General features: G+C 44.7%; 12 non-coding genes across 12 annotated transcripts; all 12 read left to right on the top strand.

The window, feature by feature from the left end:
* The first annotated feature begins 657 nt into the window (after nt 1-657).
* Nucleotides 658-739, top strand: trnas-gcu (transfer RNA serine (anticodon GCU)). The gene has a single exon. It is a non-coding gene; the product is annotated as a tRNA-Ser (tRNA).
* A 1936-nt stretch (nt 740-2675) lies between these two features.
* On the top strand, nt 2676-2764 carry trnar-ucg (transfer RNA arginine (anticodon UCG)). Its single transcript is given in 2 exon segments — nt 2676-2712; nt 2729-2764. It is a non-coding gene; the product is annotated as a tRNA-Arg (tRNA).
* A 244-nt stretch (nt 2765-3008) lies between these two features.
* Nucleotides 3009-3090, top strand: trnas-gcu (transfer RNA serine (anticodon GCU)). The gene has a single exon. It is a non-coding gene; the product is annotated as a tRNA-Ser (tRNA).
* Nucleotides 3091-5025: 1935 nt separating this feature from the next.
* Nucleotides 5026-5114, top strand: trnar-acg (transfer RNA arginine (anticodon ACG)). The gene is given in 2 exon segments: nt 5026-5062; nt 5079-5114. It is a non-coding gene; the product is annotated as a tRNA-Arg (tRNA).
* A 243-nt stretch (nt 5115-5357) lies between these two features.
* trnas-gcu (transfer RNA serine (anticodon GCU)) lies at nt 5358-5439 on the top strand. The gene has a single exon. It is a non-coding gene; the product is annotated as a tRNA-Ser (tRNA).
* Nucleotides 5440-7374: 1935 nt separating this feature from the next.
* trnar-ucg (transfer RNA arginine (anticodon UCG)) lies at nt 7375-7463 on the top strand. The gene is given in 2 exon segments: nt 7375-7411; nt 7428-7463. It is a non-coding gene; the product is annotated as a tRNA-Arg (tRNA).
* Nucleotides 7464-7707: 244 nt separating this feature from the next.
* Nucleotides 7708-7789, top strand: trnas-gcu (transfer RNA serine (anticodon GCU)). Its single transcript has one exon. It is a non-coding gene; the product is annotated as a tRNA-Ser (tRNA).
* Nucleotides 7790-9724: 1935 nt separating this feature from the next.
* Nucleotides 9725-9813, top strand: trnar-ucg (transfer RNA arginine (anticodon UCG)). Its single transcript is given in 2 exon segments — nt 9725-9761; nt 9778-9813. It is a non-coding gene; the product is annotated as a tRNA-Arg (tRNA).
* Nucleotides 9814-10057: 244 nt separating this feature from the next.
* On the top strand, nt 10058-10139 carry trnas-gcu (transfer RNA serine (anticodon GCU)). The gene has a single exon. It is a non-coding gene; the product is annotated as a tRNA-Ser (tRNA).
* A 2269-nt stretch (nt 10140-12408) lies between these two features.
* trnas-gcu (transfer RNA serine (anticodon GCU)) lies at nt 12409-12490 on the top strand. The gene has a single exon. It is a non-coding gene; the product is annotated as a tRNA-Ser (tRNA).
* Nucleotides 12491-14426: 1936 nt separating this feature from the next.
* On the top strand, nt 14427-14515 carry trnar-ucg (transfer RNA arginine (anticodon UCG)). The gene is given in 2 exon segments: nt 14427-14463; nt 14480-14515. It is a non-coding gene; the product is annotated as a tRNA-Arg (tRNA).
* Nucleotides 14516-14759: 244 nt separating this feature from the next.
* trnas-gcu (transfer RNA serine (anticodon GCU)) lies at nt 14760-14841 on the top strand. Its single transcript has one exon. It is a non-coding gene; the product is annotated as a tRNA-Ser (tRNA).
* The last annotated feature ends 1263 nt before the right edge of the window (nt 14842-16104 follow it).

Here is a 16104-nt window from a genome sequence, read left to right as displayed (position 1 = left end):
CCCGGATCATTCTGCGTCTGTTTAAATGGGCTGGGTGTCAGTTCCGGTTCATAATCTTTCCCTTTAAAACGGATTTTCTCGTAAACCCGGGTCATACTGCATTGTTTCAGAAGGAGTATGATTTCAGCTGCAATGACTGAATTGTTAAACTATAGTGATCCAATTTACATTGGGGTTGCCTGCGCCGTTGCGCACCCAGATCGCAGTGCATCTGTTCATTCACTCGAAATATGTTCATCTTTTCCGAAATCCACTCCTTGATATTGCAGTTGCCCCGAATTTGCTCGCAATATACACAACAACACAATGAATGGCGCTGGCAGCGGCCGCGTGTCCTAATGGATAAAGCGTCTGACTTCGATTATAACTTCAAAGTTATCAGAAAATTGCAGGTTCGAGTCCTGCCGTGGTCAAATTAGCTCGCTACTGAAATTTTATATTCTTTGTTGTGATTCTGCTGAGAAACCAACCATCTCTTCCAGTCACTCACCTGAAGTGAAGGAAGGCTGTTTGCTGAAAGAATCTCATGGCAAGTTTTCATCATTGTCGATCTGCATGCACGGGCAGAGCAAGCTGTGAAGTGGACTTTCTTGCACATTATTTCTGTTTGGATACAAAAAGCAGGAGATTGAATGGCTGACGATGTCTTATAGCAGAGACGAGGTGGCCGAGAGGTTAAGGCGATGGACTGCTAATCCATTGTACTCTGCACGCATGGGTTCGAATCCCATTCTCGTCGTCGTTGGCTTGCAGCTTTACCACTTTTTGACATTCACATTTAACCTCATCGCCAAATTCCCCTTTTACTTACAGGGATGCTGTACTTTCTTCATGTCATGTCTCAAATTAATAATATATTCGTCAAAAGGAGAAGAGTTGCAGTACAATGGCGAGGGGCACTAATTAGATCGGTATCTGAGAGACAACACATGCACGATGGGCCATAATATCATTTCTCACCACCGTCAGAATCTGAGAGCTCCGCTTTTCACTGTCGGCGACTCGTTGGTCCACGGTTATGATTCTCCCTTCGGAATGATCTCATTTGAAATGCAAGAGGTCACGGGCCAAATCCCGGACGAGCACCACCATGTTTTACTCAAAGTTTCGCTTCTAACAGCCGCTCGACATGTGAGAAAACAGACATATTTCACGTTAAAACGTGTGAGTTTACGCCGATGTTCCCTTAGCATCCAAATCCCAGAGCAAAGTGAAACCCGCCAAACTGAGTAAAGTTAAAATATCTCAGAGGTACTCGGCTCTGTGACTCGTTGGATAACCTAAAGCCTTGTTTCGTTCCGGCCGATACTTGATCAGTATATCTTCCTGTCTGTACGCATAAGTTCACCTCAATTGGGATAAGCATACATTCAGCGTCAATCTCCACCTCTGCCCTGAATATGAGTGCGTCCTGTGTCTCTAGAGCTGAAAAGATGAGAGAAGCTGCCTTTTGAATTCGTCCCTTGGTTGCCGAATTCAAAGCGGACAGGAAATCAATCCGGTCTGGCAAAGCTGCCTGGTCTGATTAAAAGGCGGTGATACCCTATATTGTAGGCATGTTCTCGTCTTCTGGCCTCAACATTAGGTTCAACGTATCGGATGATAAGCACCGCTCCCATTGTCTGGTAATGGTTCTGCTGTTCCCACTAACACCTCCTCTGGACCATCCTTTGTTACGTTATTGCCCGATTACCACCCACTATGCCTTTCTCCATTGTGCCATGTATTGTTTAATCACTCATGCGTTCCGCTGTATCACAGACGTTCCCATTTGAACTTTCTCGCTGCATATTTTTTCAAGGCGCTATTTTTGTTGAAAACATCTGTAATCTTTAACTTTTTCCTGTAATATCGGATTGATTATCCGACAGAACGTGAAACCGGATTCTTCCTCCAGAAAATCTGCACGACCTGCCGAGATTTACATATTTATCTGTTTTTATTCATTCTATTTCAGTGTCCCTTTTAAGGGGATTTGCTGTCTGTCCGAGATCATTCTCTGTCTCTGTAAAATGGTGTGCTCTCAAACCCTCATCATTCTCTGTCTGTTTAAAAGGGATGTGCTGTCTGTCCCGGATTTCCAATTTCAAATTTCAAAACCTGCCTTTGGAGGTTAAGGAATTTTAGTTTGTTTGTGTGTTTCAGACTGGGCTGGTTTTACGTCCCTCCCTCCTTCCTTCCTGCCTGTCTATCAACTGTGGCTTCAATAACAGTCTCTGCGCCGAGTGGTCCTCAGCCCCACTGCACAATTGCCTTCAGGGATGATCGAAATCTCACTTTATTCTTTGAAAAGGGAACTGCTGTCAGTCAAGGGTCATTCTGCATCTGGGTAAAAGGGATGTCCTTGCAATCCCGGATCATTCTGCGTCTGTTTAAATGGGCTGGGTGTCAGTTCCGGTTCATAATCTTTCCCTTTAAAACGGATTTTCTCGTAAACCCGGGTCATCCTGTATTGTTTCAGAAGGAGTATGATTTCAGCTGCAATGACCGAATTGTTAAACTATAGTGTTCCAATTTACATTGGGGTTGCCTGCGCCGGTGCGCACCCAGATCGCAGTGCATCTGTTCATTCACTCGAAATATGTTCATCTTTTCCTAAATCCACTCCTTGATATTGCAGTTGCCCCTGATTTGCTCGCAATATACACAACAACACAATGAATGGTGCTGGCAGCGGCCGCGTGGCCTAATGGATAAGGCGTCTGACTTCGATTACAACTGCAAAGTTATCAGAAGGTTGCAGGTTCGAGTCCTGCCGTGGTCAAATTAGCTCGCTACTGAAATTTTATATTCTTTGTTGTGATTCTGCTGAGAAACCAACCATCATTTCCAGTGACTCACCTGAAGTGAAGGAAGGCTGTTTGCTGAAAGAATCTCATGGCAAGTTTTCATCATTGTCGATCTGCATGCACGGGCAGAGCAAGCTGTGAAGTGGACTTTCTTGCACATTATTTCTGTTTGGATACAAAAAGCAGGAGATTGAATGGCTGACGATGTCTTATAGCAGAGACGAGGTGGCCGAGAGGTTAAGGCGATGGACTGCTAATCCATTGTGCTCTGCACGCAAGGGTTCGAATGCCATTCTCGTCGTCGTTGGCTTGCAGCTTTACCACTTTTTGACATTCACATTTAACCTCATCGCCAAATTCCCATTTTACTTGCAGGGATGCTGTACTTTCTTCATGTCATGTCTCAAATTAATAATATATTCGTCAAAAGGAGAACAGTTGCAGTACAATGGCGAGGGGCACTAATTAGATAATATCTGAGAGACAACACATGCACGATGGGCCATAATATCATTTCTCACCACCGTCAGAATCTGAGAGCTGCGCTTTTCACTGTCGGCGACTCGTTGGTCCACGGTTATGATTCTCCCTTCGGAATGATCACATTTGAAATGCAAGAGGTCACGGGCCAAATCCCGGACGAGCACCACCATGTTTTACTCAAAGTTTCGCTTCTAACAGCCGCTCGACATTTGAGAAAACAGACATATTTCACGTTAAAACGTGTGAGTTTACGCCGATACTCCCTTAGCATCCAAATCCCAGAGCAAAGTGAAACCCGCCAAACTGCGTAAAGTTAAAATATCTCAGAGGTACTCGGCTCTGTGACTCGTTGGATAACCTAAAGCCTTGTTTCGTTCCGGCCGATACTTGATCAGTATATCTTCCTGTCTGTACGCATAAGTTCACCTCAATTGGGATAAGCATACATTCAGCGTCAATCTCCACCTCTGCCCTGAATATGAGTGCGTCCTGTGTCTCTAGAGCTGAAATGATGAGAGAAGCTGCCTTTTGAATTCGTCCCTTGGTTGCCGAATTCAAAGCGGACAGGAAATCAATCCGCTCTGGCAAAGCTGCCTGGTCTGATTAAAAGGCGGTGATACCCTATATTGTAGGCATGTTCTCGTCTTCTGGCCTCAACATTAGGTTCAACGTATCGGATGATAAGCACCGCTCCCATTGTCTGGTAATGGTTCTGCTGTTCCCACTAACACCTCCTCTGGACCATCCTTTGTTACGTTATTGCCCGATTACCACCCACTTTGCCTTTCTCCATTGTGCCATGTATTGTTTAATCACTCCTGCGTTCCGCTGTATCACAGACGTTCCCATTTGTCCTTTCTCGCTGCCTATTTTTTCCAGGCGCTACTTTTGTTGAAAACATCTGTAATCTTTAACTTTTCCCTGAAATATCGGAATGATTATCCGATAGAACGTGAAACCGGATTCTTCCTCCACAAAATTTGCACGACCTGCCGAGTTTTACATATTTATCTGTTTTTAATTCATTCTATTTCCGTGTCTCTTTTAAGGCGATTTGCTGTCTGTCCGAGATCATTCTCTGTCTCTGTAAAATGGTGTGCTCTCAAACCCTCATCATTCTGTGTCTGTTTAAAAGGGATGTGCTGTCTGTCCCAGATTTCCAATTTCAAATTTCAAAACCTGCCTTTGGAGGTTAAGGAATTTTAGTTTGTTTGTGTGTTTCAGACTGGGCTGGTTTTACGTCCCTCCCCCTTCCTTCCTGCCTGTCTATCAACTGTGGCTTCAATAACAGTCTCTGCGCCGAGTGGTCCTCAGCCCCACTGCACAATTGCCTTCAGGGATGATCGAAATCTCACTTTATTCTTTGAAAAGGGAACTGCTGTCAGTCAAGGGTCATTCTGCATCTGGGTAAAAGGGATGTCCTTGCAATCCCGGATCATTCTGCGTCTGTTTAAATGGGCTGGGTGTCAGTTCCGGTTCATAATCTTTCCCTTTAAAACGGATTTTCTCGTAAACCCGGGTCATCCTGTATTGTTTCAGAAGGAGTATGATTTCAGCTGCAATGACCGAATTGTTAAACTACAGTGTTCCAATTTACATTGGGGTTGCCTGCGCCGGTGCGCACCCAGATCGCAGTGCATCTGTTCATTCACTCGAAATATGTTCATCTTTTCCGAAATCCACTCCTTGATATTGCAGTTGCCCCGAATTTGCTCGCAATATACACAACAACACAATGAATGGTGCTGGCAGCGGCCGCGTGGCCTAATGGATAAGGCGTCTGACTACGATTACAACTGCAAAGTTATCAGAAGATTGCAAGTTCGAGTCCTGCCGTGGTCAAATTAGCTCGCTACTGAAATTTTATATTCTTTGTTGTGATTCTGCTGAGAAACCAACCATCTCTTCCAGTCACTCACCTGAAGTGAAGGAAGGCTGTTTGCTGAAAGAATCTCATGGCAAGATTTCATCATTGTCGATCTGCATGCACGGGCATGCAAGCTGTGAAGTGGACTTTCTTGCACATTTTTTCTGTTTGGATACAAAAAGCAGGAGATTGAATGGCTGACGATGTCTTATAGCAGAGACGAGGTGGCCGAGAGGTTAAGACGATGGACTGCTAATCCATTGTGCTCTGCACGCATGGGTTCGAATCCCATTCTCGTCGTCGTTGGCTTGCAGCTTTACCACTTTTTGACATTCACATTGAACCTCATCGCCAAATTCCCCTTTTACTTACAGGGATGCTGTACTTTCCTCATGTCATGTCTCAAATTAATAATATATTCGTCAAAAGGAGAACAGTTGCAGTACAATGGCGAGGGGCACTAATTAGATAGGTATCTGAGAGACAACACATGCACGATGGGCCAGAATATCATTTCTCACCACCGTCAGAATCTGAGAGCTGCGCTTTTCACTGTCGGCGACTCGTTGGTCCACGGTTATGATTCTCCCTTCGGAATGATCACATTTGAAATGCAAGAGGTCACGGGCCAAATCCCGGACGAGCACCACCATGTTTTACTCAAAGTTTCGCTTCTAACAGCCGCTCGACATGTGAGAAAACAGACATATTTCACGTTAAAACGTGTGAGTTTACGCCGATGTTCCCTGAGCATCCAAATCCCAGAGCAAAGTGAAACCCGCCAAACTGAGTAAAGTTAAAATATCTCAGAGGTACTCGGCTCTGTGACTCGTTGGATAACCTAAAGCCTTGTTTCGTTCCGGCCGATACTTGATCAGTATATCTTCCTGTCTGTACGCATAAGTTCACCTCAATTGGGATAAGCATACATTCAGCGTCAATCTCCACCTCTGCCCTGAATATGAGTGCGTCCTGTGTCTCTAGAGCTGAAAAGATGAGAGAAGCTGCCTTTTGAATTCGTCCCTTGGTTGCCGAATTCAAAGCGGACAGGAAATCAATCCGGTCTGGCAAAGCTGCCTGGTCTGATTAAAAGGCGGTGATACCCTATATTGTAGGCATGTTCTCGTCTTCTGGCCTCAACATTAGGTTCACCGTATCGGATGATAAGCACCGCTCCCATTATCTGGTAATGGTTCTGCTGTTCCCACTAACACCCCCTCTGGACCATCCTTTGTTACGTTATTGCCCGATTACCACCCACTTTGCCTTTCTCCATTGTGCCATGTATTGTTTAATCACTCCTGCGTTCCGATGTATCACAGACGTTCCCATTTGAACTTTCTCGCTGCATATTTTTTCAAGGCGCTATTTTTGTTGAAAACATCTGTAATCATTACTTTTTCCTGTAATATCGGATTGATTATCCGACAGAATGCGAAACCGGATTCTTCCTCCAGAAAATCTGCACGAACTGCCGAGATTTACATATTTATCTGTTTTTATTCATTCTATTTCCGTGTCCCTTTTAAGGGGATTTGCTGTCTGTCCGAGATCATTCTCTGTCTCTGTAAAATGGTGTGCTCTCAAACCCTCATCATTCTGTGTCTGTTTAAAAGGGATGTGCTGTCTGTCCCTGATTTCCAATTTCAAATTTCAAAACCTGCCTTTGGAGGTTAAGGAATTTTAGTTTGTTTGTGTGTTTCAGACTGGGCTGGTTTTACGTCCCTCCCTCCTTCCTTCCTGCCTGTCTATAAACTGTGGCTTCAACAACAGTCTCTGCGCCGAGTGGTCCTCAGCCCCACTGCACAATTGCCTTCAGGGATGATCGAAATCTCACTTTATTCTTTGAAAAGGGAACTGCTGTCAGTCAAGGGTCATTCTGCATCTGGGTAAAAGGGATGTCCTTGCAATCCCGGATCATTCTGCGTCTGTTTAAATGGGCTGGGTGTCAGTTCCGGTTCATAATCTTTCCCTTTAAAACGGATTTTCTCGTAAACCCGGGTCATCCTGTATTGTTTCAGAAGGAGTATGATTTCAGCTGCAATGACCGAATTGTTGAACTATAGTGTTCCAATTTACATTGGGGTTGCCTGCGCCGGTGCGCACCCAGATCGCAGTGCATCTGTTCATTCACTCGAAATATGTTCATCTTTTCCGAAATCCACTCCTTGATATTGCAGTTGCCCCGAATTTGCTCGCAATATACACAACAACACAATGAATGGTGCTGGCAGCGGCCGCGTGTCCTAATGGATAAGGCGTCTGACTTCGATTACAACCGCAAAGTTATCAGAAGATTGCAGGTTCGAGTCCTGCCGTGGTTAAATTAGCTCGCTACTGAAATTTTATATTCTTTGTTGTGATTCTGCTGAGAAACCAACCATCTCTTCCAGTCACTCACCTGAAGTGAAGGAAGGCTGTTTGCTGAAAGAATCTCATGGCAAGTTTTCATCATTGTCGATCTGCATGCACGGGCAGAGCAAGCTGTGAAGTGGACATTCTTGCAAATTATTTCTGTTTGGATACAAAAAGCAGGAGATTGAATGGCTGACGATGTCTGATAGCATAGACGAGGTGGCCGAGAGGTTAAGGCGATGGACTGCTAATCCATTGTGCTGTGCACGCATGGGTTCGAATCCCATTCTCGTCGTCGTTGGCTTGCAGCTTTACCACTTTTTGACATTCACATTTAACCTCATCGCCAAATTCCCCTTTTACTTGCAGAGATGCTGTAATTTCCTCATGTCATGTCTCAAATTAATAATATATTCGTTAAAAGGACAACAGTTGCAGTACAATGGCGAGGGGCACTAATTAGATAGGTATCTGAGAGACAACACATGCACGATGGGCCATAATATCATTTCTCACCACCGTCAGAATCTGAGAGCTCCGCTTTTCACTGTCGGCGACTCGTTGGTCCACGGTTATGATTCTCCCTTCGGAATGATCACATTTGAAATGCAAGAGGTCACGGGCCAAATCCCGGACGAGCACCACCATGTTTTACTCAAAGTTTCGCTTCTAACAGCCGCTCGACATGTGAGAAAACAGACATATTTCACGTTAAAACGTGTGAGTTTACGCCGATGTTCCCTTAGCATCCAAATCCCAGAGCAAAGTGAAACCCGCCAAACTGAGTAAAGTTAAAATATCTCAGAGGTACTCGGCTCTGTGACTCGTTGGATAACCTAAAGCCTTGTTTCGTTCCGGCCGATACTTGATCAGTATATCTTCCTGTCTGTACGCATAAGTTCACCTCAATTGGGATAAGCATACATTCAGCGTCAATCTCCACCTCTGTCCTGAATATGAGTGCGTCCTGTGTCTCTCGAGCTGAAAAGATGAGAGAAGCTGCCTTTTGAATTCGTCCCTTGGTTGCCGAATTCAAAGCGGACAGGAAATCAATCCGGTCTGGCAAAGCTGCCTGGTCTGATTAAAAGGCGGTGATACCCTATATTGTAGGCATGTTCTCGTCTTCTGGCCTCAACATTAGGTTCAACGTATCGGATGATAAGCACCGCTCCCATTATCTGGTAATGGTTCTGCTGTTCCCACTAACACCCCCTCTGGACCATCCTTTGTTACGTTATTGCCCGATTACCACCCACTTTGCCTTTCTCCATTGTGCCATGTATTGTTTAATCACTCCTGCGTTCCGATGTATCACAGACGTTCCCATTTGAACTTTCTCGCTGCATATTTTTTCAAGGCGCTATTTTTGTTGAAAACATCTGTAATCTTTACTTTTTCCTGTAATATCGGATTGATTATCCGACAGAATGCGAAACCGGATTCTTCCTCCAGAAAATCTGCACGAACTGCCGAGATTTACATATTTATCTGTTTTTATTCATTCTATTTCCGTGTCCCTTTTAAGGGGATTTGCTGTCTGTCCGAGATCATTCTCTGTCTCTGTAAAATGGTGTGCTCTCAAACCCTCATCATTCTGTGTCTGTTTAAAAGGGATGTGCTGTCTGTCCCTGATTTCCAATTTCAAATTTCAAAACCTGCCTTTGGAGGTTAAGGAATTTTAGTTTGTTTGTGTGTTTCAGACTGGGCTGGTTTTACGTCCCTCCCTCCTTCCTTCCTGCCTGTCTATAAACTGTGGCTTCAACAACAGTCTCTGCGCCGAGTGGTCCTCAGCCCCACTGCACAATTGCCTTCAGGGATGATCGAAATCTCACTTTATTCTTTGAAAAGGGAACTGCTGTCAGTCAAGGGTCATTCTGCATCTGGGTAAAAGGGATGTCCTTGCAATCCCGGATCATTCTGCGTCTGTTTAAATGGGCTGGGTGTCAGTTCCGGTTCATAATCTTTCCCTTTAAAACGGATTTTCTCGTAAACCCGGGTCATCCTGTATTGTTTCAGAAGGAGTATGATTTCAGCTGCAATGACCGAATTGTTGAACTATAGTGTTCCAATTTACATTGGGGTTGCCTGCGCCGGTGCGCACCCAGATCGCAGTGCATCTGTTCATTCACTCGAAATATGTTCATCTTTTCCGAAATCCACTCCTTGATATTGCAGTTGCCCCGAATTTGCTCGCAATATACACAACAACACAATGAATGGTGCTGGCAGCGGCCGCGTGTCCTAATGGATAAGGCGTCTGACTTCGATTACAACCGCAAAGTTATCAGAAGATTGCAGGTTCGAGTCCTGCCGTGGTTAAATTAGCTCGCTACTGAAATTTTATATTCTTTGTTGTGATTCTGCTGAGAAACCAACCATCTCTTCCAGTCACTCACCTGAAGTGAAGGAAGGCTGTTTGCTGAAAGAATCTCATGGCAAGTTTTCATCATTGTCGATCTGCATGCACGGGCAGAGCAAGCTGTGAAGTGGACATTCTTGCAAATTATTTCTGTTTGGATACAAAAAGCAGGAGATTGAATGGCTGACGATGTCTGATAGCATAGACGAGGCGGCCGAGAGGTTAAGGCGATGGACTGCTAATCCATTGTGCTGTGCACGCATGGGTTCGAATCCCATTCTCGTCGTCGTTGGCTTGCAGCTTTACCACTTTTTGACATTCACATTTAACCTCATCGCCAAATTCCCCTTTTACTTGCAGAGATGCTGTAATTTCCTCATGTCATGTCTCAAATTAATAATATATTCGTTAAAAGGACAACAGTTGCAGTACAATGGCGAGGGGCACTAATTAGATAGGTATCTGAGAGACAACACATGCACGATGGGCCATAATATCATTTCTCACCACCGTCAGAATCTGAGAGCTCCGCTTTTCACTGTCGGCGACTCGTTGGTCCACGGTTATGATTCTCCCTTCGGAATGATCACATTTGAAATGCAAGAGGTCACGGGCCAAATCCCGGACGAGCACCACCATGTTTTACTCAAAGTTTCGCTTCTAACAGCCGCTCGACATGTGAGAAAACAGACATATTTCACGTTAAAACGTGTGAGTTTACGCCGATGTTCCCTTAGCATCCAAATCCCAGAGCAAAGTGAAACCCGCCAAACTGAGTAAAGTTAAAATATCTCAGAGGTACTCGGCTCTGTGACTCGTTGGATAACCTAAAGCCTTGTTTCGTTCCGGCCGATACTTGATCAGTATATCTTCCTGTCTGTACGCATAAGTTCACCTCAATTGGGATAAGCATACATTCAGCGTCAATCTCCACCTCTGTCCTGAATATGAGTGCGTCCTGTGTCTCTAGAGCTGAAAAGATGAGAGAAGCTGCCTTTTGAATTCGTCCCTTGGTTGCCGAATTCAAAGCGGACAGGAAATCAATCCGGTCTGGCAAAGCTGCCTGGTCTGATTAAAAGGCGGTGATACCCTATATTGTAGGCATGTTCTCGTCTTCTGGCCTCAACATTAGGTTCAACGTATCGGATCATAAGCACCGCTCCCATTGTCTGGTAATGGTTCTGCTGTTCCCAATAACACCTCCTCTGGACCATCCTTTGTTACGTTATTGCCCGATTACCACCCACTTTGCCTTTCTCCATTGTGCCATGTATTGTTTAATCACTCCTGCGTTCCGCTGTATCACAGACGTTCCCATTTGAACTTTCTCGCTGCATATTTTTTCAAGGCGCTATTTTTGTTGAAAACATCTGTAATCTTTAACTTTTTCCTGTAATATCGGATTGATTATCCGACAGAACGTGAAACCGGATTCTTCCTCCAGAAAATCTGCACGACCTGCCGAGATTTACATATTTATCTGTTTTTATTCATTCTATTTCCGTGTCCCTTTTAAGGGGATTTGCTGTCTGTCCGAGATCATTCTCTGTCTCTGTAAAATGGTGTGCTCTCAAACCGTCATCAATCTGTGTCTGTTTAAAAGGGATGTGCTGTCTGTCCCGGATTTCCAATTTCAAATTTCAAAACCTGCCTTTGGAGGTTAAGGAACTTTAGTTTGTTTGTGTGTTTCAGACTGGGCTGGTTTTACGTCCCTCCCTCCTTCCTTCCTGCCTGTCTATCAACTGTGGCTTCAATAACAGTCTCTGCGCGGAGTGGTCCTCAGCCCCACTGCACAATTGCCTTCAGGGATGATCGAAATCTCACTTTATTCTTTGAAAAGGGAACTGCTGTCAGTCAAGGGTCATTCTGCATCTGGGTAAAAGGGATGTCCTTGCAATCCCGGATCATTCTGCGTCTGTTTAAATGGGCTGGGTGTCAGTTCCGGTTCATAATCTTTCCCTTTAAAACGGATTTTCTCGTAAACCCGGGTCATACTGCATTGTTTCAGAAGGAGTATGATTTCAGCTGCAATGACTGAATTGTTAAACTATAGTGATCCAATTTACATTGGGGTTGCCTGCGCCGTTGCGCACCCAGATCGCAGTGCATCTGTTCATTCACTCGAAATATGTTCATCTTTTCCGAAATCCACTCCTTGATATTGCAGTTGCCCCGAATTTGCTCGCAATATACACAACAACACAATGAATGGCGCTGGCAGCGGCCGCGTGTCCTAATGGATAAAGCGTCTGACTTCGATTATAACTTCAAAGTTATCAGAAAATTGCAGGTTCGAGTCCTGCCGTGGTCAAATTAGCTCGCTACTGAAATTTTATATTCTTTGTTGTGATTCTGCTGAGAAACCAACCATCTCTTCCAGTCACTCACCTGAAGTGAAGGAAGGCTGTTTGCTGAAAGAATCTCATGGCAAGTTTTCATCATTGTCGATCTGCATGCACGGGCAGAGCAAGCTGTGAAGTGGACTTTCTTGCACATTATTTCTGTTTGGATACAAAAAGCAGGAGATTGAATGGCTGACGATGTCTTATAGCAGAGACGAGGTGGCCGAGAGGTTAAGGCGATGGACTGCTAATCCATTGTACTCTGCACGCATGGGTTCGAATCCCATTCTCGTCGTCGTTGGCTTGCAGCTTTACCACTTTTTGACATTCACATTTAACCTCATCGCCAAATTCCCCTTTTACTTACAGGGATGCTGTACTTTCTTCATGTCATGTCTCAAATTAATAATATATTCGTCAAAAGGAGAAGAGTTGCAGTACAATGGCGAGGGGCACTAATTAGATCGGTATCTGAGAGACAACACATGCACGATGGGCCATAATATCATTTCTCACCACCGTCAGAATCTGAGAGCTCCGCTTTTCACTGTCGGCGACTCGTTGGTCCACGGTTATGATTCTCCCTTCGGAATGATCTCATTTGAAATGCAAGAGGTCACGGGCCAAATCCCGGACGAGCACCACCATGTTTTACTCAAAGTTTCGCTTCTAACAGCCGCTCGACATGTGAGAAAACAGACATATTTCACGTTAAAACGTGTGAGTTTACGCCGATGTTCCCTTAGCATCCAAATCCCAGAGCAAAGTGAAACCCGCCAAACTGAGTAAAGTTAAAATATCTCAGAGGTACTCGGCTCTGTGACTCGTTGGATAACCTAAAGCCTTGTTTCGTTCCGGCCGATACTTGATCAGTATATCTTCCTGTCTGTACGCATAAGTTCACCTCAATTGGGATAAGCATACATTCAGCGTCAATCTCCACCTCTGCCCTGAATATGAGTGCGTCCTGTGTCTCTAGAGCTGAAAAGATGAGAGAAGCTGCCTTTTGAATTCGTCCCTTGGTTGCCGAATTCAAAGCGGACAGGAAATCAATCCGGTCTGGCAAAGCTGCCTGGTCTGATTAAAAGGCGGTGATACCCTATATTGTAGGCATGTTCTCGTCTTCTGGCCTCAACATTAGGTTCAACGTATCGGATGATAAGCACCGCTCCCATTGTCTGGTAATGGTTCTGCTGTTCCCACTAACACCTCCTCTGGACCATCCTTTGTTACGTTATTGCCCGATTACCACCCACTATGCCTTTCTCCATTGTGCCATGTATTGTTTAATCACTCATGCGTTCCGCTGTATCACAGACGTTCCCATTTGAACTTTCTCGCTGCATATTTTTTCAAGGCGCTATTTTTGTTGAAAACATCTGTAATCTTTAACTTTTTCCTGTAATATCGGATTGATTATCCGACAGAACGTGAAACCGGATTCTTCCTCCAGAAAATCTGCACGACCTGCCGAGATTTACATATTTATCTGTTTTTATTCATTCTATTTCAGTGTCCCTTTTAAGGGGATTTGCTGTCTGTCCGAGATCATTCTCTGTCTCTGTAAAATGGTGTGCTCTCAAACCCTCATCATTCTCTGTCTGTTTAAAAGGGATGTGCTGTCTGTCCCGGATTTCCAATTTCAAATTTCAAAACCTGCCTTTGGAGGTTAAGGAATTTTAGTTTGTTTGTGTGTTTCAGACTGGGCTGGTTTTACGTCCCTCCCTCCTTCCTTCCTGCCTGTCTATCAACTGTGGCTTCAATAACAGTCTCTGCGCCGAGTGGTCCTCAGCCCCACTGCACAATTGCCTTCAGGGATGATCGAAATCTCACTTTATTCTTTGAAAAGGGAACTGCTGTCAGTCAAGGGTCATTCTGCATCTGGGTAAAAGGGATGTCCTTGCAATCCCGGATCATTCTGCGTCTGTTTAAATGGGCTGGGTGTCAGTTCCGGTTCATAATCTTTCCCTTTAAAACGGATTTTCTCGTAAACCCGGGTCATCCTGTATTGTTTCAGAAGGAGTATGATTTCAGCTGCAATGACCGAATTGTTAAACTATAGTGTTCCAATTTACATTGGGGTTGCCTGCGCCGGTGCGCACCCAGATCGCAGTGCATCTGTTCATTCACTCGAAATATGTTCATCTTTTCCTAAATCCACTCCTTGATATTGCAGTTGCCCCTGATTTGCTCGCAATATACACAACAACACAATGAATGGTGCTGGCAGCGGCCGCGTGGCCTAATGGATAAGGCGTCTGACTTCGATTACAACTGCAAAGTTATCAGAAGGTTGCAGGTTCGAGTCCTGCCGTGGTCAAATTATCTCGCTACTGAAATTTTATATTCTTTGTTGTGATTCTGCTGAGAAACCAACCATCATTTCCAGTGACTCACCTGAAGTGAAGGAAGGCTGTTTGCTGAAAGAATCTCATGGCAAGTTTTCATCATTGTCGATCTGCATGCACGGGCAGAGCAAGCTGTGAAGTGGACTTTCTTGCACATTATTTCTGTTTGGATACAAAAAGCAGGAGATTGAATGGCTGACGATGTCTTATAGCAGAGACGAGGTGGCAGAGAGGTTAAGGCGATGGACTGCTAATCCATTGTGCCCTGCACGCATGGGTTCGAATGCCATTCTCGTCGTCGTTGGCTTGCAGCTTTACCACTTTTTGACATTCACATTTAACCTCATCGCCAAATTCCCATTTTACTTGCAGGGATGCTGTACTTTCTTCATGTCATGTCTCAAATTAATAATATATTCGTCAAAAGGAGAACAGTTGCAGTACAATGGCGAGGGGCACTAATTAGATAATATCTGAGAGACAACACATGCACGATGGGCCATAATATCATTTCTCACCACCGTCAGAATCTGAGAGCTGCGCTTTTCACTGTCGGCGACTCGTTGGTCCACGGTTATGATTCTCCCTTCGGAATGATCACATTTGAAATGCAAGAGGTCACGGGCCAAATCCCGGACGAGCACCACCATGTTTTACTCAAAGTTTCGCTTCTAACAGCCGCTCGACATTTGAGAAAACAGACATATTTCACGTTAAAACGTGTGAGTTTACGCCGATACTCCCTTAGCATCCAAATCCCAGAGCAAAGTGAAACCCGCCAAACTGCGTAAAGTTAAAATATCTCAGAGGTACTCGGCTCTGTGACTCGTTGGATAACCTAAAGCCTTGTTTCGTTCCGGCCGATACTTGATCAGTATATCTTCCTGTCTGTACGCATAAGTTCACCTCAATTGGGATAAGCATACATTCAGCGTCAATCTCCACCTCTGCCCTGAATATGAGTGCGTCCTGTGTCTCTAGAGCTGAAATGATGAGAGAAGCTGCCTTTTGAATTCGTCCCTTGGTTGCCGAATTCAAAGCGGACAGGAAATCAATCCGCTCTGGCAAAGCTGCCTGGTCTGATTAAAAGGCGGTGATACCCTATATTGTAGGCATGTTCTCGTCTTCTGGCCTCAACATTAGGTTCAACGTATCGGATGATAAGCACCGCTCCCATTGTCTGGTAATGGTTCTGCTGTTCCCACTAACACCTCCTCTGGACCAGCCTTTGTTACGTTATTGCCCGATTACCACCCACTTTGCCTTTCTCCATTGTGCCATGTATTGTTTAATCACTCCTGCGTTCCGCTGTATCACAGACGTTCCCATTTGTCCTTTCTCGCTGCCTATTTTTTCCAGGCGCTACTTTTGTTGAAAACATCTGTAATCTTTAACTTTTCCCTGAAATATCGGAATGATTATCCGACAGAACGTGAAACCGGATTCTTCCTCCACAAAATTTGCACGACCTGCCGAGTTTTACATATTTATCTGTTTTTAATTCATTCTATTTCCGTGTCTCTTTTAAGGCGATTTGCTGTCTGTCCGAGATCATTCTCTG

This window comes from Pristiophorus japonicus, unplaced genomic scaffold (genome assembly GCF_044704955.1).
Source record: "Pristiophorus japonicus isolate sPriJap1 unplaced genomic scaffold, sPriJap1.hap1 HAP1_SCAFFOLD_511, whole genome shotgun sequence".
In the NCBI taxonomy this organism is placed as follows: Eukaryota; Metazoa; Chordata; class Chondrichthyes; family Pristiophoridae; genus Pristiophorus; species Pristiophorus japonicus.
Note: the sequence above shows the minus strand (reverse complement) of the source record. Positions and strands in the feature narration are given on the sequence as shown.